General features: G+C 31.3%; 1 protein-coding gene across 3 annotated transcripts in view; it reads right to left on the reverse strand.

Moving 5' to 3' along the window:
* LOC105255278 (plexin-A4) overlaps positions 1–26,196 on the reverse strand; it is a 402,585-nt gene that overhangs the window by 329,117 nt on the left and 47,272 nt on the right. The window contains exon 1 of one of the 3 annotated variants that reach the window (XM_025411860.1): positions 3,274–3,579. The exons of the other annotated variants lie outside the window; for them this stretch is intronic. The gene's annotated coding sequence lies outside the window, so the exon portion shown is untranslated. Of the gene's footprint in view, positions 1–3,273; positions 3,580–26,196 lie in introns of those variants that run through there. 3 annotated transcript variants of the gene reach the window in all.

Consider the following 26,196-nt stretch of genomic DNA (forward strand, 5'->3'; position numbering starts at 1 on the left):
TTTGTACCCCGGAGCGGTATTAAAGTATTAAAGCGTTCCCGTCCCGTTTATTCGGATCCTCCGTTTTCGATCCCCCGCGAAATATATGTGTGGAACATTATATTTAAAACATCGCGAAAACCGCGTTATTTTGCCACGAGCGCGAAAATTATTTCACACAAACATCGAAACACGAACGCGTAAAACATTCAACGTGTGCTCGGCAAATTCCCGGAACTTGCTCCGCGAAAGAATATTGAAATATTAAAGTTCGAGGGAGAGAGAGAGAGAGAACAGCCTCGCTATCCGCGTCTGAATAGTTTGTTCTTGGCTTGATTCAAGAAGTCGTATATGTATGCAGGTATCTCGAAAATACAAGTATATATGTATGGAATGTCTTAAAAACATCGGATGTTTTATTTTTAATGATATATTTTTCAATGGAATCGAAATATCTATTTTTTTTATCAGAAAGTGTTTCATCGGCATTTATTTTTCCACGTAGGTTTTTTAACGTTATAGATAATTTTTCTAATTTTAAAAATTAACATGTATGCAAAAGAAATAATTCTACTTCAATATAAGATATTTTTATTTGATGTTATATCACTTGTTAATTTTTTTCAATATGTCTTTATAATTTCTGAATAGTTTATTCTTGGCTTGATTCAAGAAGTCGTATATGTATGCAGGATATTTTTATTTGATGTTATATCACGACTTGTTAATTTTTTTCAATATGTCTTTTTATAATCGAATAAACATCAACTTTAAATGAAAATTTACAATAAAATAAGGTCTATTTAAAATTGATTGAATAATGAAATATTATTTGTAATATTTTAAAATAATTTGTTTACATTTCTATTGTTAATTTCTTTTTAATTTAGTTTCATAATATGTTTCGGTAGATTATCAAATTTTCAATTGTGTTACATAATTGTCAATCACTCGTTTAATTTATAATAAAGTCGCATTGATGAGATTGCATCAATAAATTCGTATTCCGAAAAATTCCGGGCTTTCACCCACATTGTTTTCTAAAACAATATTATAATATTAAAGTCTCGCCGAGTTTCTTTTTGTCCAATGTATAAATTTTTCATTCTGGAAAATCGCGTCGTGTATGTATATTTGGTCATAAATCGTTAAATGTATTATTTTATTGCAAATCTCTCGAGCGATTTACACCAATCAATGATTTTACAAATATCGAAATGCGTTTTTCTTTGTATAACAGATTAAAGGATATATCAATATTCTACACCTATATTTTGCGTAATGTACCTACATCTGTTTCAATTGTAGCAAATAAAATATTATATTATTAATTTTACTATCACATTTTGCGTTTTAAAAGTGAAACATATCACATTAATTCTAAAATGCGCAAATATTTTTAAATTAATAGTTCGAATACATTTACATTTATTATTATATATTTATATTTATTATTTTGCATTTGATTTTCGAATTACATACGTTTATACTTTTTTGAAAGATGTGAAAGAATTACAATTGCAGTTATACGATTGAAAATAATCTGTAAAATACAAAAAGTAATAATGGAGTATATGCAATTCTGCAATATTATGCAATATTATGCAATTCTACTTAACAATACGTCAGAAAAAAATTTCATATCTTTTGTGCGAAATAAATGTATGCCTGTTGAATAATGATAATATCAGATTCATATACATCTGTCAAAGTTATGATTGCTGCTCGTAATTAGTGAATGAACATAATATTAAATAATACATTTAAAAAAATCGATATTTCGATACATTATATAATATAATAGACAAAAAAAGAAAATAAATATAACTAATTAGAAACATTTCGCGTATCACAAATAGGATAAGATAGGTAGGTAAGATAATATGCCAGAATATTTGATTTCATTGTGTTGTTTCGCATGCTTCACGTCCACAATGCCGTAATAATTGTCTGCCTTTATTTTCTTTGAACAGGCGCCAAAGTACTTTCTACAACACTCCTTTAGTGAATCTTGTCAAGTCATTTGCAAGATTTCGTATCTTAAAACATGACAGCATATAATGCACATGGAAAAAATGCGAAAATATTTTATTCTCCTTTTTGGAGAAAATTCCACTTTATTTTAATAACGAAAATATTTATATTAATGCGAAAATATTTTATTCTCCTTTTTTGGAGAAAATTCCATTTTATTTCAATAACGGAATAATGTCCTACACACAATTATTTTTAATTAGCAAACAAAAAAAATTTGCTTGATAAATTTAAAAATTAGTTTTCACATTAATCAGTTTCTTCCCTTAATCACTTTCTTTCCTTCTACCCGCTAGACAACTTTACGTCACGCTTGAAATTCTGACACCCTCCTTTCCTCCCTCTAATTTAGAATTCAATGGTGTAGCTAGAGCAGCGGTTCTCAAAATCCACTCAGAATATTGGATTATTAAAGAATAGAAAAAATGAATGTGCAGTCCAAATTCTCAGGTAATTTCTCCGTAAATTCTTTCAATAATTTAAAACAAATTTTACTCCTCTCCCCTCCCAACAAGTTACTTTCTACATTTTTGACATAAATGAAAAAACAGGATAAAATAAAATAAATAATAAAATTAAAAATAAATTAATAAAATAAAATAAATATAAAATTGAATATTTGAAATGCTCGGATAAAATCTGGTTTGCAATAATAATTCAACGGAAAGTGAAAAGACGAAGAACTGTTGCTCCGAAGTTATTTTCTCAAACCGGATTCGCTTTCTTTTTGACGCGACCGCAGTATTTAGTGCATCCGAGTCGACTTCGTGGGCGAAAATGCAATCCGGAATGCAATGATCATTTAAACCTCCATAAAACACTCTGCTCGGAACACTCGACTTATTCGAAGTGAAGTCGACGCTTAAACAAAGAAGGAGAAATAAAGAATTACTCGTATTTATCGGAGCTCTCGAAAGGAATGACCCTCAAGGTTAAAGAAACCGAACACGAAGTTGTTTCAAATGAAACTTGAATAAATTTTCTTACGACACAGATATCGATCGACGTCTAATTATCAGCTGTCGATTAATACTTTAATCCTAAATTTCGTTCCTTTACGATTTTCCCACGCGATGTAAGCCTTCTATTGTTCTCGGAAAAAGTGAATATCCGATAATCGTTGGTGATCACTATCCGACACCCGCGAAAGAGCACGAAAACCACGCCTACGCAACGAGAGACAGATACTCATTTCGGGGAATCGTCCGTTGGAAAATTCGGAGCCGAGCCAACACCATGATGGTGGAGGTTAAGTCTTACCTGTCACGCGTGTCGGTGCCTATCGGCGACTTTCGTGTCTCTCCGTGGAACTTCGACGACGGCCCGCACGCCGACACGCCTGCACATTATCCTCGGCACGTCACTAACCCTATATCCGGCTCCGTTGGTGTAATCACTATCACTTGTTTGCAGGATGTTTCCAAAGAATGCAATATATATACACCACCGAGCGACAAACGCGCGAACGCGGTTAGTCACCACCGAACTAATCGTATCGAACTGCTCTGCACTTACTCTCACGTGATCACACAGAGGCACTCGCGCACACGTCCTCCCTCGCGGAGCGACGATTCACGACTGGAGCGACGGCGGCGAGGGGCTCGCGAGCTCGGCGGCGGAGACGGCCGAGCGCGGCCGAGCGCGCCCGCGCATGCGCGGACTGTCCGCCCGAGTATGCGCGGACTCGCCCGAGTCAGTCCGAGCTCGCGCAGCTCCCCGCGTGCATGGAACCGGAGCGCTCGTCCCTCCGCGCGCAGACCATCCCTCCCTTCGCCCGAGGGGCAGAAAAGTGAAAAATTTTGCCATTAATTTTTCTACGGCGAAATTTTTCACGTTCTCGCCCCTGAGGAAAAATTCGGAGTAGCCTCGATGTTGCACCGTGTTGCGCTTCGTGTTGCGCTTCGAGGGCTGTCGCGTGACCGCGACAAGTCGCAACTCGACTGTGCACCGTCTGGCACGAAGGCTACGCTCGTTATCTTTTTGCTCTCGTTCCCGATCGCGAGATTCGCCGTAGGCCGGTGGACAGGCAGGTAGAGAGAAGAAACGGGAGCGCGATCGCGGTAGCCCTTTGGTCTCCTTCCCCGAAACGTTTAAATCGCCGCTTTTCTTCGCTCATTGCGAATAATGACGGCGAGAAACGCGAGAGACTGCTCGTTCTGAAAATTAAAGGAGGAGGATCGCGAGCTCTTACGAGATCCTTCACAATCGTGGACGTACGTACGACGAGCGAATGCACTTTTCGACGACGCGAGGTGACCTTCCTACGAGCGAGGACGTTGCAAAATGACGTTCGGGCAATGTGACTCCCCCCTCGTCGCGTATCGAGTTTCTCCGGAGAAAACATCGAGCTGCGCGCGCGATTCTTCCTGCAACGGCAGATCGACGAGACGACGCGTTCTCACGTATTTTTATCGCGCCTGCCCTGGGGAAAGCTTCGACTTCAATGGAATTCCCTCTATAGTCGATGCGCATCGATGTTACCTTGCGACGGTCGTCCTCGCGAATTTAAGTAACACGCGTTAGTCGAAATAACGCGATTACGATCGACCGAGTTTCTTAATTTATTATATGATATTATGTAGCTCGTTGTTTACGCTGCCTTGACAGCGAAAACGATAAGTAAATGAATATTATAATAATCTATAATATAATAATATAATATAATATAATAAAAATAAATAATATAATATAATAAAAATTGAAATATTTAATATAATAAAAATAGAGAGAGAGAGAGAGAGAGATTTATCAGCAATGATTATTTTTATTGATATTTTTTGTTTATTTTTATCATTAATAAAAAATATATAACAGTAATATAACTGTTACATGTTATGTAACAGTTACATAACATGTAACAGTTATATTATTGAATAGGAAATTACAACTAACAATTATATAAATGTTACTTGATGTTTGCTGGAAAGAAATATAACTGTTACATGCTATGTAACATGTAACAGATATATTGTTGAGTAGAAAATTACAACTAACAATTATATAAATGTTACTTGATGTTTGCTGGAAAGAAATATAACTGTTACATGTTATGTAACATGTAACAGTTATATTGTTGAGTAGGAAATTACAATTAACAATTGTATAAATGTTACTTAGTGTTTGCTGGGAAGTAATATAATTGTTACATGTTATGTAACAGTTACATAACATGTAACAGTTATATTGTTGAGTAGGAAATTACAACCAACAGTTGTATAAATGTTACTTGATGTTTGCTGGGAAGAAATAAGAAGAGATAACAAAGGAATGCGGAGCACACATTCTTTTTGACATTTTGTAAAATATTTGAATCGAGTTCATAAATCGATAACATGGTACAGTAATTAAGCCATATTTAAGCTATATTTCTACTCCGAAATCCGCGAGCAATTCCAAGAGCAATTTAGATCAGCTGCTTGCAAGCTACTCCCGAGTTTTACGATGGGACTTGTTCGAAAACGATCGGTTCGCGATCGATCTTTAAGCACTTGGGTCACTATGCGCGGCGCAAATCACTGGCTCGTGCACCTCTATTCCGTAATGTATACCACCGCATTAGTGCGTCCAGGTGTTACACGATACGGACGACGAAATACGATAGCTTCCTCGTCAACGGGCGAGAAGCATTGCGTATACTGGTGCAATGTGGACATCGAACGAGCGAGTCCGCAAGTCGCGAAGCGAAGAAATACATATCATTTTTCGTCGAGCTTTCCTTCCTGCTACTAGGATTGGATCTAGAGTGCACGCAGTGGCTCGAAATTCGAGCCAGTAAACGTTGGTTACGCGCATTTGCACAAGAATATAGTTACACAACAATCGAGTATAATATAAATATTTCAGATTTTTTCGAATTTTTGCTACTAAATAAATAGGAAATAAAGTAAAACTAGTAGATTAGAAAGCAGGTTATCAATTTATCTCCCTCAAATAAAATTTAAATAAAATAAAATACAGCAATATATTGAATATTCTAAATTTTATTTTTAAAAATTGCAAAATTCTTAATTTTAGTCTAATAAAATTTCGTCAATTAAGTGTGATTTTTTTTATAATTCAGAGATATATTTTCAGAAATAAATCTCAACAATGCAATGCAATGTCTGTGTGTAAGATGTCTTCAAATCTTACATTTTTTATTCACATCAATTAATATTTGATTACAGTTTAAAAAAGTCAAAAGTAAAAATCTCGATTAATTAAGCACAACACGATTTTGAAAAAAAAGCATTGTCAAGATGACATGTAATTTCTCGGTTCCTCATTAAACGATATTTGGGCTCATTATAATGACGAAAACGTTCCATGGAACGCATTATCGTGACATCCGCCTCGGCTGCTGCAGTTGATAAGATGGGATAGGCCCACGCCACCCACACGCTTACCAGAACGAAAGCTAGCCCACTCATTCTTTCGAACAAGTCGAGTCCAACAACGCAATCGACGCTTACAACGGGATTCAAAGTAGCATAATCTACGCACAAATTATATGTATAATATACATAGAATGTATCTAAATTATTGTCTGAATATAATATAAATATAAATTAATCGCTATTTCGATTTTGCATTCGTTTATGTTTCTTTCTTTCCATTTATATTTCTATTATTTTTAATTAAACATTCCTAACTATTCATTATATTATTTATATTACTCAACATTACACAGAAAAAAAGTGTCAAATCAAAACTTATATATTTAAATTAACGCGTTCATTGTTTTGTATATACGCAACAATTTATAGTCTTAGAAGAATTTAATAATTTTAAATTTCAACAATATTATCGTCTTATTTTAATATTGTAATTGTCACCTCAAGAATATATAATTATTTAATTCTATTTTAAGAAAATTATAATCTTTAATTTAAAAATGTTATTTTCTATCCAACATTGTTTCTTTTCTATTCAAGAAAATTAAATCTTAAATCATGAGAATATATTTTTCTCGATTGAACTATATAAAATGGCTTCATTCGAGTAATTATTCAAGCAATTATATTTTTCTTAAATTAACGCGATATAATCTCATTTCAAGATTTCCATGTTAAAACTAAATATATTTTCAAAATAAGAATGTCCTTTTTTTCTGTGTATATAACTATAAATCAACATTATGTAATTTATATTCATCAACATTTCTAATTTCTTAATTTATTATTATTTTTCGGTTTACTGTTATTAATATAAATTATATACTTATATATAAATTTATATATTCATATACACTTTATATACTTCCATATATAATAGATACGTATTATTTTTGGAAAATATATTATAAAATATGTATTATAAAATATATATATGTAGATAGTGTCAACAAACTTAAACTGCATGATCCTGATGAAATAAATAAATATGTCCAAATAAAAGAAATTATTCTTTCCTATTTTAAAATACAATTTTTTCTTCTTTTAATATAAAAATATTCTGTAGCTAAGATTAAATTGTAATATTCCACACAATATTTCTTACACAAAATACACTAAAAGTGGATATATTCGTCAATATTGATTTTCAGCTACTTTTTGCTGGGATTGTACATACAAAACATCCTTAATTCCATAAAATTCCATAAAAATATAGTGGACACAAAACGATAGGTATTTTGAACAGTCAAATGCACTATGCATACACAGAAAAAAAAGGACATTCATGTTTTGAAAATATTTTTAGTTTTAACATGGAAATCTTGAAATGAGATTATATTGCTTTTGTTAAAGAAAAATTTAATTGCTTACTTGAATGGAGCCATTTTATATAGTTCGTTTAAGAAAAATATATTCTTACGATTTAAGATTTAATTTTCTTGAGTGGAAGAGAAACAGTTGAATAGAAAATAACATTTTTAAATCAAAGATTATAATTTTCTTAAAGTAGAATTAAATAATTATATATTCTTGAGGTGACAGTTACAATATTAAAATAAGATTATAATATTGTTGAAATTATAATTATTAAATCCTTCTAAGAAGATTATAAATTATAAATTTTAATAAATATTAAAAAATACATCTCTGCACTGTAGCTAAGATCAAATTGGAATATTCCACACAATTTCTTACTCAAAATACACCAAAAGTGGATATTCATCAATATTGATTTTCAGCTACCTTTTGCTAGGGATACATACAAAACATCCTTAAGATGATTCTTAATATTGACTATTGTCTTCTCTATATAAAATATAAAGAGGAATATAAAATAAAGATCGGGGATATTCTACGCATAAATTATTGCTGTCGTAAAGTTCATTCACGTTTTTGCGCCGAAAGCGCGTCGCTAATCTTTCGATCTGACACTCGCCACGCAAAGTCGTAAAAGCCACGCGTACCCCGATAATCGCATCGAAAATATGAAATCTCACGTCACACGAACTTCGCAACTTGTATTTACGAACGCAATAGCGTGCCGAAATTTCTCCGCGTGTTTTCGCAACGTGTCGTTCAACGTAAAGTCAAATGTCGCGAATGTACGCTTATCACCGGAAACATCTTTTCTTTCTTTTTTTTTTTTTTCATTTCAAATTCGCGACATCTCTCGAATCTGTCGGTCTTGATCAGCCCTCTCTCTCTCTCTTTAAATTCGTGCAAGTTCGTACAAGTTTAGCGCGAGGTTACGCCGGATCAAAGGGAGCCTCGTGGTAGAGTAGAGTTTGTTCAGCGAAAGAGAAAGGAGCGTAAAAGACGGACAGGAGGCGAGAAAGAGACAAAGGGAAGGCGAGAGGTAGGTAGGTAGGTAGGTAACGAGGGACGGAAAGAGAGGGGAAGCAGGATAGGGTAAGAGAGATACGGTCGTTGGCCGGTTCGGGCAAGGCTGCTGGCAAGGAGAACCAGGGCTGTAGTTACAAATAAAGAAAACGGGCGCACACCTCGATCGACACCGCTGCTGTAATAACGGGGCGCGTACGAGGAGAGATGCGAATCGTCTCTCCCCCTCCCTCCTCGCCTCCCCCGCCGAAGAGTCCCCCCCCCCTGCTTCTCGCCCAGACTCGTCGAAGAGTCCTAAACCGGTGCGCTACTTGTTGTATAAACCAGTTTCGGATTTAAAAAAGCGTCCCCCGGTGCATTATACGCCCGATGCCCGCGAAAATAAAGTGTTATCTCAGAGCGAGCTCGTTCCATCACGTCCAGAAATTATAATCAGATTTATATGTATATAATACGATTAAAAGAAATTACTATGTAAAGGATACTTTGGGGGCTTTAGATTCTAAAATTGAAATATCCTTTTTTTCGCAATCGCTACACCGAGGGAAAAATTTTTTCAAATCGAATAAATTTGTTTTCTTGAAACTTTTGCTCCAAATGGAAGAGGAATTGTTTATTTCATTTAAGCAAAATCATTTAATTTTAATTAAATATGCATGTTATATTAAGTACATTATTTTCATTTATATATTTTTTATATTTAAATACTATTTTCGTAAAATACTATAATTTATAATTTACTATAATTTATTAAATTAAATATATTATTTTTCAAAATTAAAAAATTTTTAATTTTTGGGAATAAAAAGTGCATTTTAATAAATATTTTGTAAAATTAAAATAAAAATATTTAATTAAAAATTATATTTTTTTAAACATATATATTTTTTTAAACATATGTAAATAAATACTTAAATTAAGCAAACAGACATTTTGAATACAAGTAAATACGTGATTAGTACTCACCGAATAAATAGCTTTCTTGAGTTAACTAAAATTTTTTTATTTGAAGATAATTTTTTCCTTAGTGAATAAAAATATTCTCGTAATTAAACTTTTACATCTCTGGATTAATTTTTTTTCATTTCTGCTGTATTATTAATAAAAATAATGTATGTATATATGATGGATCTTTAAATCAGATATATATTTGATAAATCATGTTCAATGTTTTACGAATTATTTTTAAGCACATTATGTGTCGCAGAACTTTATGACTGAATTATAATCAAATGTAATCATTACATTTGAATTAATTTTATTGTGGCTGTGTACACAGAAAAAAAGGATATTCTTGTTTTGAAAATATATTTAGTTCTAACATGGAAATCTTGGAATGAGATTATATCGCGTTAATTTAAGAAAAATATAATTGCTTGAATAATTGCTTACTTGAATGAAGCCATTTTATACAGATCAATCGAGAAAAATATATTCTTACGATTTAAGATTTAATTTTCTTGAATGGAAGAGAAACAATGTTGGATAGAAAATAACATTTTTAAATCAAAGATTATAATTTTCTGAAAGTAAAATTAAATAATTATATATTCTTAAGGTGACAATTACAATATTAAAATAAGACTATAATATTGTTGAAATTTAAAATTATTAAATTCTTCTAAGAAAATTATAAATTGTTGCGTATATACGAAACAATGAACGCGTTAGTTTAAGTATATAAGTTTTGACACTTCTTTTTTTTCTGTGTATTGATATATATATATATATATATATATATATATATATATATATAATATATATATATATATATATATATATATATATATATATATATATACAGGATGTCAGGGCTATCTGATATTAAAAAGAAGCTTTTGTAGCTTACTTGGAGAGCTTTTCAAAACACTATAATAAAATATTTTTTCATCGAATACTTTTCGAATTATGAGGCTTGAAATAATTTCGTAATTTTTACATAAATCATAAAATATCTAGTAAAATATTCATTTTTCGATTATCTTAATACTTTTATGTACAAAATAATGAGAGGAATCAATTGGTGTAAAGAAAACAGATAATTGTGTCGAAAAAAATATATATATATGTAATTGTTAATTGTAAATTACATATTTTTTTTTCGAAATATATACATATATATATATACATATATATATATAGGTATATATATATATATATATATATATATATATATATATATATTCTGCCATAATGTCTAAAGATAATAATTTGTAAAACATTATTGGAGATGATTTATTAAAAATGTTACATATTTCATTTAAAGATTCATATATACAGGGTGAGGCATCTAAAACAGGCCACCTAAATAACTCCGTTGGTAAGCCGAATATAAAAAAATTGTTCAGACAAAAGTTGTATGGTTTCAAGGGGGACATATGATGGTGTCATTAGTTTAATCTTGAAGAGCCACCCGAAGGTCACGTGAAGGTCAGCTCCAACTTTTTAAATGGGACACCTTATATGCTTTTGCATATTCTTGTAGCTCATCTCAAGAGCTTTCCAAAACACTACAATTATATTAGTTTTCATTAAATACTTTCCAAGTTATGAGGCTTGAAATCATTTTTTAATTTTACATAAACCGTAAAATATCTTGTAAAATATTCATTTTTCGATTATTTTACCTTAATACTTTTATGTACAAAATAATGAGAAGAATCAATTGGTGTAAAGAAAACACATAATTGCTTCGAACAAAAAAATGTAATTTGCAATTAACAATTACATTTTTTTGTTCGAAGCAATTATGTGTTTTCTTTACACCAATTGATTCTTCTCATTATTTTGTACATAAAAGTATTAAGGTAAAATAATCGAAAAATGAATATTTTACAAGATATTTTACGGTTTATGTAAAATTAAAAAATGATTTCAAGCCTCATAACTTGGAAAGTATTTAATGAAAACTAACATAATTGTAGTGTTTTGGAAAGCTCTTGAGATGAGCTACAAGAATATGCAAAAGCATATAAGGTGTCCCATTTAAAAAGTTGGAGCTGACCTTCACGTGACCTTCGGGTGGCTCTTCAAGATTAAACTAATGACACCATCATATGTCCCCCTTGAAACCATACAACTTTTGTCTGAACAATTTTTTTGTATTCGTCTTACCAACGGAGTTATTCAGGTGGCCTGTTTTAGATGCCTCACCCTGTATATATAATATTTTTATCAACATACAATCTCAATAAAATTAATCAGAATATAAAGGTTTACTTGCGAGAATATTCTTATAGCGATTGCAAAAAAAAATATTTCAATTTTAGAATCCAAAGTTCCAAAATTTTGATATTTTTCGTACTTTATCTTTTACATATTGTAAATAAAAAAATATATACATACATGAATTTTGTAACATATATATATATATATATATATATATATATATATATATATATCTTCAAATCAAATATACAACGTTTAATATATCATCTTATCACGTTATAATATATCATCTTTTCAATGCTTTGCAAATTGTTTTTAGAACACATTATATACATTTATGACTGAATTATAATCAAGCATAAATCATCAAAGAAATTACAATATGAAAAGGAAAGGTAGGGAGAATGTTATTGCAAAAACATATTGATTCCACTCTATCTCGTTTATTTTGGAAACGTAAATCTTATTTTGTTAAATTCGATGCATTTGCATTAAGACTCGCATAATGTTGAAACATCGTACGCATATATCACTTTTCAAGTAAACAAGACCATTGCATCTTTCACTACCTATCTCGTGGAACAAATTTATATGGCACGATCTGCATCGAGGGATCGCAATGAACGTGCCGGCCGCGATTGGATGTTTTCACACGAAGAAATCCGAGAAATGATTCGCATTCATCGCGAGTGACCGTTACACACGCACCAAAGTAATACTACCGTAAGCAAGTATATATTCCACGTCTCGGCGATAAGAGAGAGTTCTCGGTATTAATCACGCCTGGTTCCCCTTATCAACGCATGCTGATTATTAACTATGGCGCGTTTCGTCGTCGATGCATATCCGGAGTCTTCTTTCTCATAAACCGCGGTATTTTCAGTCATGATAAATACTTATCAGCGATGAGATATGAAATTAAGTTCATTAGTCGATTTACGACTGGATGATACAATCTTATTACGTAACCCGTACCCAGAACAAAAATAAGTGTCATATCAAAACTTATGTACTTCAACTAACGCGTTCATTGTTTCGTATACACTGAGGAAAAAATGATCTTGAAATAAAAAAATTTTAGTTAACTCAAGAAAGCTATTTATTCGGTGAGTACTAATCAAGTACTCTTACTTGTATTCAAAACGTCTGTTTGTTTAAGTTAAGTATTTATTTACATATGTTTAAAAAATATATATGCTTAAACAAATATAACTTTTAATTAAATATTTTTATTTTAATTTTACAAAATATTTATTAAAATGCACTTTTTATTCCTAAAAATTTTAGACTTTTTAATTTTGAAAAATAATATATTTAATTTAATAAATTATAGTATATATTTTACGAAAATAGTATTTAAATATAAAAAATATATAAATGAAAATAATGTACTTAATATAACATGCACATTTAATTAAAATTAAATACTTTTGCTTAAATGAAACAAACAATTCCTTGCATTTAAAGTAAAAGTTTCAAGAAAACAAATTTATTTGATTTAAAAAAATTTTTTCCTCAGTGTATACGCAACAATTTATAATTTTCTTAAAAGGATTTAATAATTTTAAATTTCAACAATATTATAGTCTTATTTTAATATTGTAATTGTCATCTCAAGAATATATAATTATTTAATTCTATTTTAAGAAAATTATAATCTTTGATTTAAAAGTGTTATTTTCTATCTAACATTGTTTCTCTTTCATTCAAGAAAATTAAATCTCAAATCATAAGAGTATATTGTTCTTAATCGAACTATATAAAATGACTTCATTCAAGTAAGCAATCATATTTTTCTTTAATTAACGCAATATAATCTCATTTCAAGAATTCCACGTTAAAACTAAAAATTTTTCAAAACAAGAATGTTCTTTTTTTCTGTGTATGCATCGTGCATTTGCCTGTTCAAAATACCTGTCGTTTTATGTCCACTATATTTTTAAAATTTTATGGAATTAAGGATGTTTTGTATGTACAATCCTAGCGTGATAAACACGGGGTAAATAGGATATGATGATGAGCACTTAATCTTGCGATGAATACAAAAGAGGGGCAATGGGCTTTAAAAGAAAATTTAGTTACCTTTTGAACGTTTCAACATAAAATATTGTTTTTACTTCCTAGTTTCTTTACATAATACATACATTGCCTTGGATAATTTCTTTAATTTTATTTTCTTTTTTTAACCTTAGAATTTTCTTCATCCAACTAATATTGTCTCCCCTTTCTCCCAAAATTTTATTCATTCTTTTATTATTCCTCTGTACGATTTGTTGCAAAATGCTCTAAAATAACATGCTTTTGTATCATCTACAAAATGTTTCAGGATGTTTTGTATGTATAATTCCAGCAAAAAGTAGCTGAAAATCAATATTGACGAATATCCACTTTTGGTGTATTTTGAGTATGAGAAATTGCGTGGAATATTCCAATTTGATCTTAGCTACAGTGCAAAGATGTATTTTTTAACATTTATTGTGTTTTTACTGAAATATTCCGAATTTTGTTAATCGAAATAATTAACTTTTAACAGAGAATTTCGCCTTGTGATACATGGCTAACTTCATTGAATTATATTTAATATCTTTTTAACCAGTTAGTACTTGTATAATATTATTTGACCAAATATTTCCTCTGTATCTAAACTTTTGCAAATTTTAAACAAATTCTGAATATTATTTCCATGTGTTTTTGTCATTTGAATCGACGTGGTTATACGTTTCCCATAAGAACACATGTTAATTCGGTGCAAATTAAAATCCTTATAACTTGTGAACGCTTTAGTGAATCGATTTAAAAATTGTACTGAAGATTCTAAACATATGTAAGGACATTCTGTACAATTTTTATTAAATTCTATATTTTGAAAATAGGTATAATACAAAACATCCTTAATCAACTAAGCAATAATTTCATTGTCGTTACCCAGGAAATGATCTAGTTTTGGAGAAAAAGAAACGAATTTGAAGTGATTTCGATACATTTTCCGTAAAACTTAGTCCAGAGTCACGTAATAATCTCCGAAATAAAATGCAATCTCACTTGTGCATGGTGTAAAGCGTAACAATGGTCATTTAAAGGACGTCCGTTCGTATTACAGCCCTGAGAACAACTCCCTGTTGCCGTTTCGCCATATAATTCCGAGAGACGAGGAATTCTGTTCGGTCCTCGGGACGCGAGTATCGCAAGTACCGAAGTATCAGAACAAAGGAACTCGAAGGACAAAAGGATAATTCGCATTGTAGCTTGACACTACGGAATCCGTTACTATTTGTGCCGCAATGTAACAAAATTACAAACGCGGAAATTCGATTGAAAACATGGTCGAATGCGGAAATATCGTGCGAAAGGATCGTTGTAAGGATAATATCTATACGAATCACGCTCATGTATCGAATAAGGACCGAAAATTATCATCGATTTGAACATCTAAAAACATCTTACTATTTAATAAATCAAATTTAAACGCCTTTCTTTTCTTTATATTTTATTCCTTCGATGCGAAATGAGATAAATATTAATTTTTTTGGCACAGAATATATCGATCTTACTAATACATTTTTTAATAAATTTTTCTCACTAAAAAAAATTTTTTTCATTTTAATAATTTACATAAATATATATAAAATATATAGCAATATATATATATATATATATATATATATATATACATATATATATATATTAGCCTATGAAATAATATCAAATTTAAATGTTTCCCATTCTTTATAGATATATAATATTCACATATATAAAACATAAATTGATTTTTTTTAATGAATGCGTGTAATTTTATATTACATGAGACAAAATTTGAGGGGAAATTTATTGTTTAAATATAGTTAAATAATTTTAAGAATATTTTTGATTAATGAGCCGATATATTACATCTCTAACAATAAAATTAATTAAAATTATAACATTAAATGTACATACATATCAAGAGAATTGTGTTAATTTTTTATCATTGACAATCTATCGCTTTGTGCACATATATTTCACGTATCAAAAACATTGCATTAATCATCCTGATCCAATTTTTTTGCTAAGTACCTGATATACTTTGACTAAAATATCTTTTATTATACGCTACAAAATAAAATGTGTAATAATTGTACCTCATCTATTAAATGCAAAAAATTCTGAGATATTTTTCCCTGAAAATAAAAAGGGAAAATATGACTCCGGAAATAATTGCGATCGCGCCGAGAAATACGAGGCACTTTGGCACGCGATTCATCGCTGGGGGAATTCGGCAAACAATTATCCTCCGTTCATATTCGTCTGTAACTTTCTCTTTGTCTTATCTATTGCTTCTCGCGCGCAACAACTAATTTTCCGGTATCGCAGGCGGTACAACACCAGTTAAAACTTCGTGCATGACGTGGCAGAGGCGACGACGACGACGACGGTGGCAGTGACGAAGTTCGTTCGAGCTTGACTTTCAACGATAAAGGCATTCAGGAACTCGGGCGACCCAGAAGCGCAATCGGCCTGACCTAGAAACGTCAAAACGACGAAGGTTTGTCGAAATCGCGAGGACGTTCCGATGCCTGCCCGGCCTGTTCGTCGATGACAGATGGAATTCACTTGGCCATCATACCGATCAGCGGAGCGTGAACCGACTTAACTCCAGTATAGAGATGAAATCTCGCCGATGCTGAAGGCAATTACAAGTTTTTCCTGCGAGATACTCGTCATTTTCGAAAGACGAGTTTCTCAAATGAATTAGGATTGCACAAGATCCAAGACAATATTCGTAAAAATATTGTATTGGTATTGAAAATTTTTAAAAATTTAAATCTTGTCTTGGTCTTGAGTGAATATTGGTAGCAAAAATCTTATCTTGTATTGTCTTGTCTCGATTTTATTAACAATTTTTTATCTAATATTAAAAAATTATTTAAATAATATTTAACATAATTTTTGTAATATAATTTGAAATAATTATTACTATTGTATTATATTTTAATTATAATTATTACTATGTAATCGATATAAATGCCGTCTATTTACATAAAAAAACATTTACTGTTTCATGGAAAACAGAAATTAATAACTATTTACAGACTCCAAGGGAATGTGCAGATATAAATATTTTGGAGTGGTAAAAAAATCAGGTTCATATTTATCCCACAAAAATGGCTCGAGACATTTTAAGTTCAACTGCCTCGTCCGTGCCAATAGAAAGACTTTTCTCAAAAGGAACTCTGACTATGTCAAAAAATAAAACCAGATTACAAAGTAAATTTTTAAAATCACTAATGTGCATCAATTCCTGGGTGAAATGCTCTTTAATGTCTAAAATTTGCGAGTTTGATTTCTAATTTATAAAAATGTTATATTGCATTAATATTAAATGTTTTTAAATTTATTAATATAAATGTTTTTATTGAATAAAATTTTTTTAAATTCGTATATAGTGATTTTTTTTTTCATTTACAAATATAAATATTTTAGTTTTTTTGAGAACCAATAATCTTGACAAGACTAATAATCCTGACAGTCTTAGTCTTGGTATTGTCTTGATAATTAATTAAAAATCTTGTCTTGATCTTGTCTTGAAATTCAAGACAAGCCAAAACAATAATCGGATCGTCCGATTAATCTTGGTATCTCGTACAACCCTAAAATGAATCGAATAGGACGACAGGAATTGCGGAGAAAGAGCTTACTATCGTAAACATCCTTAAAGGAGACGGCATCTGGATGAGCTAGGATGAAATCGATGACGACGACGGCAGCGCTCGCACGTCACCGGATAAAAAATGCGGCGAAGGGCGGGTTCGTTCCGATGGAAAAATCGAACGGATATGCGGCGCGCGCGTCGGGAACATGTTGTTGTATGACAAATGCGAGGGATACTTACACGAGAACGGAAACATGGCATCTAATTTCCGCGAGTCATGCGATTTCGTTTGACGCGTGGGTGTCGCGTTATGCATGTATGCGCTACACTCGAGGCAGAAATAATTTCAAAATCAGGATGGAAGTATGAATGCGTGCGCGAGACACAGGTAGTGGAATTTTCAAATCCGAATTTACTCAAGGATATTTTCAATATCCTGCGGCAAGAGATTCTTCGATTTATCGCTCGAAATTATAAAAAAAAAATAATAAATAAAAAAAATTAAATATATAAAAAAATATATACGGGGTACACAGAGAAAAATGTATACTGTATTCAAATAAATTATTATTTATTTTATGTATAAGTTTGTATATCCGCAAATATATCATAAGTTCACCATAAGCATTAAATTTAATTGAATATATTCTGAATTTTAGTAAGTGCAGTATTTTAGTCAAGAATATTGAATTAAAACAAAAATTTGGTTTGCTTACTACAAGAGTTGACGTAAAGTAAGTTTGATTTTTCTTTGATACAACTTTACAATATTCTTGATGAGAAAATAAATTCTTCTTTTGAGTACATGATAATAAGATTTTCTAACACTTGTGATGAGTATATTTTAAGACTATTATCAAGAATATATTCTTTATTGAAGAAAACTATCACTTAAAAAAAGAAAAATAAAGTAATCGCTTTTCTTGGCAGTAGAATGATATTTTTCTCTGTGTAGACCATTTCAATCAATACACGCGAATATCTCAGAAACACTGTATTAAATCGAAAAATGTTTCAGACAAAAGTTGAATGGCTTGAAGGGAGACATAAAATGGTGCCATTAATTTGACCTTGAAGAGTCACCTGAAGATCACGTGAAGGTCACCTCCAACTTTTTAAATGGGAAACCCTATATACTTTTGCATATTCTTGTAGCTTGCCTCAAGAGCTTTCCAAAATATTATAATAAAGTATATTTGCATTGAGTACTTTTCGAGTTATGAGGCTTGAAATCATTTCTTAATTTTACATAAACTAAAATATTTTGTAAAATATTCATTTTTCGATTATCTTACCTTAATACATTTATGCACAAAATAATGAGAGGAATCAATTGGTGTAAAGAAAACACATAATTGTTTCGGAGAAAAAATATGTAATTTACAATTAATAATTACACATTTTTTCTCAAAAATACCTATGTTTTTTTCTTTACATCAATCGATTTCTCACATTATTTTGTGCATAAATGTATTAAGGTAAGATAATCCAAAAATGAATATTTTACAAAATATTTTATGTAAAATTAAGAAATGATGTCAAGCCTCATAACTCGGAAAGTATTTAATAAAAACTAATTTAATTATAGTGTTTTAAAAAGCTCTCGAGATGAGCTACAAGAATATGTAATGAGATAGAGTAGGTTCCATTAAAAAAATTGAAGGTGACCTTCATGTGACCTTCAAATAACTCTTCAAGGTCAAACCAATGGTATCACGTTATGTCCCCCTCGAAGCCATACAACTTTTGTCTCAAACACTTTCTAGCAAAACTCTTCCTTATCGAGATATTCGACCGTGAGACGCCAAACTTTTTTAACACCGTGTATATATATATATATATATATATATATATATATATATATATTAAATTATAATATATAATCGCGACGATAAATGCACGATGCGAATAATTGTAGCGCGCGAAACGAGTTGCTCGTACGCGAAAATAAAAGCCTCCATCACAATGGCGAGAGTCGGAACGCGAGTTGGCTCGCGGAAAAATCTAATTGGAAATAATTATCCATCTCGCCGGATAATAACGATGCGAAGTAATAACAATGCCCGATTACGATCTCGCGCGCGCGCGCGAACGATTCGACAGGGGATCGAGGCGCCCCGCGTCGTGTCGCAAATTTCCATTATCGGGATCTCAATCTGCCCTCGACGAAGGACGATCCGATCTTTATATTCTCTCTGGAAGCACTCTTAACCCTCCGCGTGCGCGATTTCGGGCCCGATAAATTTATTCCCCGGCCGTAAACTCGCGCCCGGCAAAGCCGAAGCGGCTCGAGCTCGAGAGGATGCGAGAGGCGAGAAGAAACGAAGAGGCCAAGCCCGAGATATCGGGTCCTTTCAACCTCGAGGGTACGCGCGTTTGTCTCGTGCAAGCGCGAGAAACGAGCACACGGCTAATTATAGCTTAACGCTTTCACGGACATGAACATAAATAGCCTTCGCGTTCGTGAATTAAAAATCGCGTTACGTGGAAAACGCCGCGCCGCCGTTGTCAGCGAATGGATAATAGGTTATTCATGCTTGATTCGAAATTCGAGCAGATGCTGCATCTGCCTTGCGTAAATGAACAATGAACCGATGGAAACATCACATTCATAATTACACGCCACGAGATGTAGGATGCTTGCTTTATCAAATTATAATCCGTGTTCAATCGTTGTATTATTAACATAATATCGATATCATGTGCATGTATTGCCTCGTTTTTAACATTGGCGTATATAAAAAAAATTGTCTTTTTACAAGCGATTATTATATTGATAAAAATAATCGAAAAATTCTTTTAACATATATTTTTAATTTTAACATTGTAGTGAATTCAAAAATCAATTTATATTTAAAAAATGTGATTAAAGAATTATACAATTTATTGAAAAAATGGCGTTTTACGCAAACGGCTATTGTGTTTTATATAAACAGTAGGAAACAGTAGGAAAACATATTTTTTTCAAAATCTCTAAAATATGTTTATGTTTTTTATCCGAGTTAAAAATAATTTAAAGTTTAAACTAACAATAAGTAATTTAGAATATTTTTGACTCGTCAAATTTTCCATGGAGAAATTAATAAAGAATCAATTTATATTTAAAAAGATTTATATTAAAAAATTATGCAATTTAAAAAAATTCTTTTTACGCAAGCGGCTATTGTGTTTTATATAAACAGTAGGAAAACATATTTTTTTCAAAATCTTTAAAATATGTTCATGTTTTTTATCCGAGTTAAAAATAATTTAAAGTTGAAACTAAGTAATTTAGAATATTTTTGACTCGTCAAATTTTCCTTGGAGAAATTAATAAAGAATCAATTTATATTTAAAAAGATTTATATTAAAAAATTATGCAATTTAAAAAAATTCTTTTTACGCAAGCGGCTATTGTGTTTTATATAAATAGTAGGAAAACATATTTTTTTCAAAATCTTTAAAATATTATTATGTTTTTTATCCGAGTTAAAAATAATTTAAAGTTGAAACTAAGCAATTTAGAGAATATTTCTTTCTCTATTCGTCAAATTTGTCTTATATAAGAAATTGAATAAATGATACCGATTTTGCTCGCAAACAACAAACGACAATTCATAATTTCGAAATTTTTCTCTTCTCTTCCGCATTTGCACAATGTCTGCATTTTCTTAATGACGATAACGAAGCCGTTGCCAGTTGTGTCGCTGTTGGGAAGGAGATAAATCCCTTTGCAATTTCCTCGAATGAGTCGAAATCAAGAAACGGTCCTTCTCTATAACAAGAAAAGGGAATTGCTCGCGGAGAAACAGCTCGTAACATTTTCGCATCGCAAACTGTGGACGAGATTCTAAAAGTAAAGTAGACTTCATTTTGTATCAAATAATAATTCTAAGTCTTTTTATGAAATGTCAGTAACATATAACGATGAAAAAAGGGAAAAAAAGATTTCAAGTGGAAATAAATCGAACAAGTGGAAAATGCATCGAATAAATATTATGTAAACAAAAAAATTGCGATACTCTTAACGATTTACTCTTTGGATAAAAGCATCGATGCTCGGTTAAAGGATGTTTTGTATGTACAATCCCAGCAAAAAATAACTGAAAATCAATATTGAATATTCACTTTTGGTATATTTTGAGTATGAGAAATTGTGTGGAATATTACAATTTGATCTTACAATTTGATTTACAGAATATTTTTATATTAAAAGAAGAAAAAATTGTATTTCAAAATAGGAAAGAATAATTTCTTTTATTTGGACATATTTATTTATTTCATACAGGATCATGCAGTATAAATTTGTTGACACTATCTACATATATATATATTTTATAATACATATTTTATAATATATTTTCCAAAAATAATACGTATTTATCTATTATATATGGAAGTATATAAAGTGTATATATGCGAATATATAAATTTATATATAAGTATATATTAATAACAATAAACCGAAAAATAATAATAAAGTAAATTAATTATATAAAAATTCAAAAATATTAATTTTGCAATTAAGGATGTTTTGTATGTACAATCCTAGCAAAAAGTAGCTGACAATCAATATTGACGAATATCCACTTTTAGTGTATTTTGAGTATGAGAAATTGTGTGGAATATTCCAATTTGATCTTAGCTACAGTGCAGAGATTTATTTTTTAGTATTTTTAGAGAGTATTTTTTAGTATCTTAGAGAGTATTTTTTAATATTTATTGCGTTTTTACTGAAATATTCCGAATTTTGTTAATCGAAATGATTAACTTTCGGCAGAGAATTTCGCCTTGTGACAGATACATGGCCAACTTCATTGAATTATATTTAATATCTTCTTAATCAGTTAGTACTTGTATAATATTATTTGATCAAATATTTTCTCTGTATCTAAACTTTTGCAAATTTTAAACAAATTCTGAATATTATTTCCATGTGTTTTTGTCATTTGAATCGACGTGATTATAAGAACGTTTCCCAGAAGAACACATGTTAATTCGATGCAAATTGAAATCCTTATAACTTGTGAACGCTTTCGTGAATCGATTTAAAAATTGTACTGAAGATTCTAAACGTATGTAAGGACATACTGTACAATTTTCATTAAATTCTCAATATTTTGAAAATAGCAATACAAAACATTCTTAAATTTAGACATTCCTTTAACTTTCTTTCGAGTCATTCAGTCGTTTGAAAATTTCCCCAGACTCCACGTGGCGAAATCCTTCCCTTTCTCTCCTCCTCGCTCTTACCCACCACCCTTCGACACACTTCCAAGAACGCAAAACAACAGTCGCGGCACGGATTCGGAAATAGAAGTTCGCGTGTCCCTTAAAAACCCATATCGATCCGTCTTTATGGCATGGCGCGTGACGCGACCCGGCGATTTCGAGCTCGAGCGGACCCGCGCGTTCGAGACATTCGTCTCGTTCGCTAAATTATTCCACCCACTCGCGCCATGTGGAAACTCGAGCCCACCTACTTCTCCGTGAGAACACCACCCTCAATTGAAGGAACAATGGGATACACACGGGGTGTCTCGTAACTCTGCGTTGTCAACCGTATATACATCGAGAGAGCAAACGGAGAAGGTACGGGCCCGATGATATGTCGAGGCATCGAGAGAAGGTCTCCGAGTAATAAGCGACGGGAAATTGAAGGGTTACGACGATGTATAAGTCGTTGGGAGATTAACGGGTGTTATTTAAGCGGGATTAGCGAAGAAATTTTTGGTTACCATGCACATTTGCCCACATTGAGTCTAGGAAAAAGATTACTTAAGCCATGCCAAGATTATACCGTACGATTACTTGAATACGCTACGGCTGATTATACCGTACAAATTATTTAATTTAATATTATATCGTTGTATAAAATGTTGTTGGGAATGACCATCGAACATCTGCTTATTATCGTGAATCAACTAATCAGTGGCGTCCTTTCCACTTTCAGAAGGTATGGACAGATGGTAAATTGATTTCTTTCGAATAATTACAATTATACCTTATTCGCATATCATTTGGGATTTAGATAATTGCAATAATTTGCGATAAACGCATGATTTGTATAAATCCTATTTTTTTGATGATGAAAAAGAGAATTAAAAATAAATTTATTTCTATAAAAAAACCATTGTAAAGTCGAAACTCAGAATAACTAAGTTTCGAAATTTTTGGTTAATTGGATATAATTTTTTAACTAATAAGACTCCAACTTTTGTGTTCAAGTAAAACTATGCTAATTTTTATTTATGTAAGAGAAGAAAATAAAATTATAATATTCTCTTTGTTATCTTTGTTATCTTCATAACTATTTAATCTTATTTTATTTAATTTTTCCTCATGTAGGAAAAATCTGAAAAAATATATAAATATTATGCAACAAAATTTAATTATTTTAATCAAAATTCAGAATAACCAAGTTTCGAAATTTTTGGTTAATTGGATATAATTTTTTGACCCCAACTTTTGTGTTCAAGTAAAATTATAATATTCTCTTTGTTATCTCTGTTATCTTCATAATTATTGCAATCTTATTTTATTTAATTTTTCCTCATGTAGGAAAAATCTGAAAAAAATATATAAATATTATGCAACAAAATTTAATTATTTTAATCAAAATTCAGAATAACCAAGTTTCGAAATTTTTGGTTAATTGGATATAATTTTTTGACCCCAACTTTTGTGTTCAAGTAAAATTATAATATTCTCTTTGTTATCTCTGTTATTTTCATAATTATTGCAATCTTATTTTATTTAATTTTTTCTCATGTAGGAAAAATCTGAAAAAATATATAAATATTATGCTACAAAATTTAATTATTTTAATCAAAATTCAGAATAACCAAGTTTCGAAATTTTTGGTTAATTGGATATAATTTTTTAACTAATAACTAATGAGACCCCAACTTTTGTGTTCAAGTAAAATTATAATATTCTCTTTGTTATCTCTGTTATCTTCATAACTATTGCAATCTTATTTAATTCTTCCTCATGTAGGAAAAATCTGAAAAAAATATAAATATTATGCAACAAAATTTAATTATTTTAATTCGATTCCAACTTTCCATATTATCTATTTTAAATTCATATTATCATATTCAAATATTATAAAGACAAAAGATAGAGGGCAAACTGTACAAGTCAGAGACTGCTGGCGTCATAGTTTAGTTAGTGAACGTGTTAGGCTGGATTGCCCATTGACGACATACCTGTGAATCGACCAACCAGCTTTGACTTTTCCGGTCGTGAGTATACCACGGTATGCACCGGTGGGTACAACAATAGCATCCTCGCTTACGCTTGTTTCTTAATGTCTTTAACCTTTAGTTCTCTCAGTGGTGTGACGCGAGCACGACTTTGCGCCGTATCGGTCGCATCATTTCCGCAAGAGTGAATATAGTTCGCCGGTAACGGGGATAGAGGATATTCTACAAGCTCCCCGCAACGCGTAATTATGCAACAGCGATCCGTGCGCGTTTATCGACGCGTGTAAACCTAATAGACAGGGGAGAACGGGAGATAAGGCTTGCGATAAAGCGGTAAAAATATCGAGCGCGAAGAAAATGCGCTTCGCATAGATAATTGCATTGTGTCGCGAGACGATTGCATATCTTGTTTATGCTGCACTTATCCACCAAACTATGTGGCAATTCGCACGAGATATTTTTTTTTAGTTAAGATAAAAATTATGCGAATAAGATAATATATAAGATGTGATTCGCAATATTTAATGTTAAATTTAATAACAGATTATTCTTAGAATGGATATGCTTCGCTGAAATTACGTGATATCAATATTATAAATCTCGATTGAAAGTTGGAAAATAAAATGTTAGGAAAATTGGAACAAAAACAAAATTATAATAAAAATCTAATTTTTATCCCCATTTTTGGTGGAATGAAAAATCCTTAATTTTCGACAAAGAATCATCTCCTAAAATTTTTCGCATTTATTAAAAAACACTCTATATAAATTGAATTAAAATAATTAAATTTTGTTGCACAACATTGAGGGTGTTTCTTAATAAATGCGAAAAATTTTAGGATTTACCAAAAATTAACCAAAAATTTCGAAACTTGGTTATTCTGAGTTTTGATTAAAATAATTAAATTTTGTTGCATAATATTTATATATTTTTTAGCAAATTTTCCCTACATGGGGAAAAATTAAATAGAATAAAATTGCAATATTTATGAAGATAACAGAGATAACAAGGGGAATATTATAATTTTATTTTCTCTTTTCACGTAAATAAAAATTAGCATAATCGAATAAGCGCAATTTTACTCGAACGCAAAAAGGCGGACGACACAAATCACGGAAAGGGGAAAAAGTTAAGCGGATACACACGCCGTGGATTATTCGAATCGCGAGGAGAAACGTAAAACGCGGGCGCACACGCGTATTCCCTTAAAGGCAAGCCATAAATATTGGCCGACTCTCATGCATACGAAGCCCCGTTAAGAGTGAGAGAATTCCTTCTCGTTTCTCGTCGGTCGGCGGGCGCGCTGCGCGATGGTTTTGCATCGCAATAACGTCGGGTCGCGACGTTGCTATTCTTCTTCTTCATTTTTTTGCATTATTATTTCAATTTCCGAGCACGTCAGTCGCACGCGCGACGCGAGGCGAACGTAGCGAGGGCGATCGACGATGAAAACACCAATCAAAACTCGATAACTCCGGGCCGGCCG

Source organism: Camponotus floridanus, unplaced genomic scaffold, assembly GCF_003227725.1.
Source record: "Camponotus floridanus strain SB8 unplaced genomic scaffold, Cflo_v7.5 scaffold44, whole genome shotgun sequence".
NCBI classification, from domain to species: Eukaryota; Metazoa; Arthropoda; class Insecta; order Hymenoptera; family Formicidae; genus Camponotus; species Camponotus floridanus.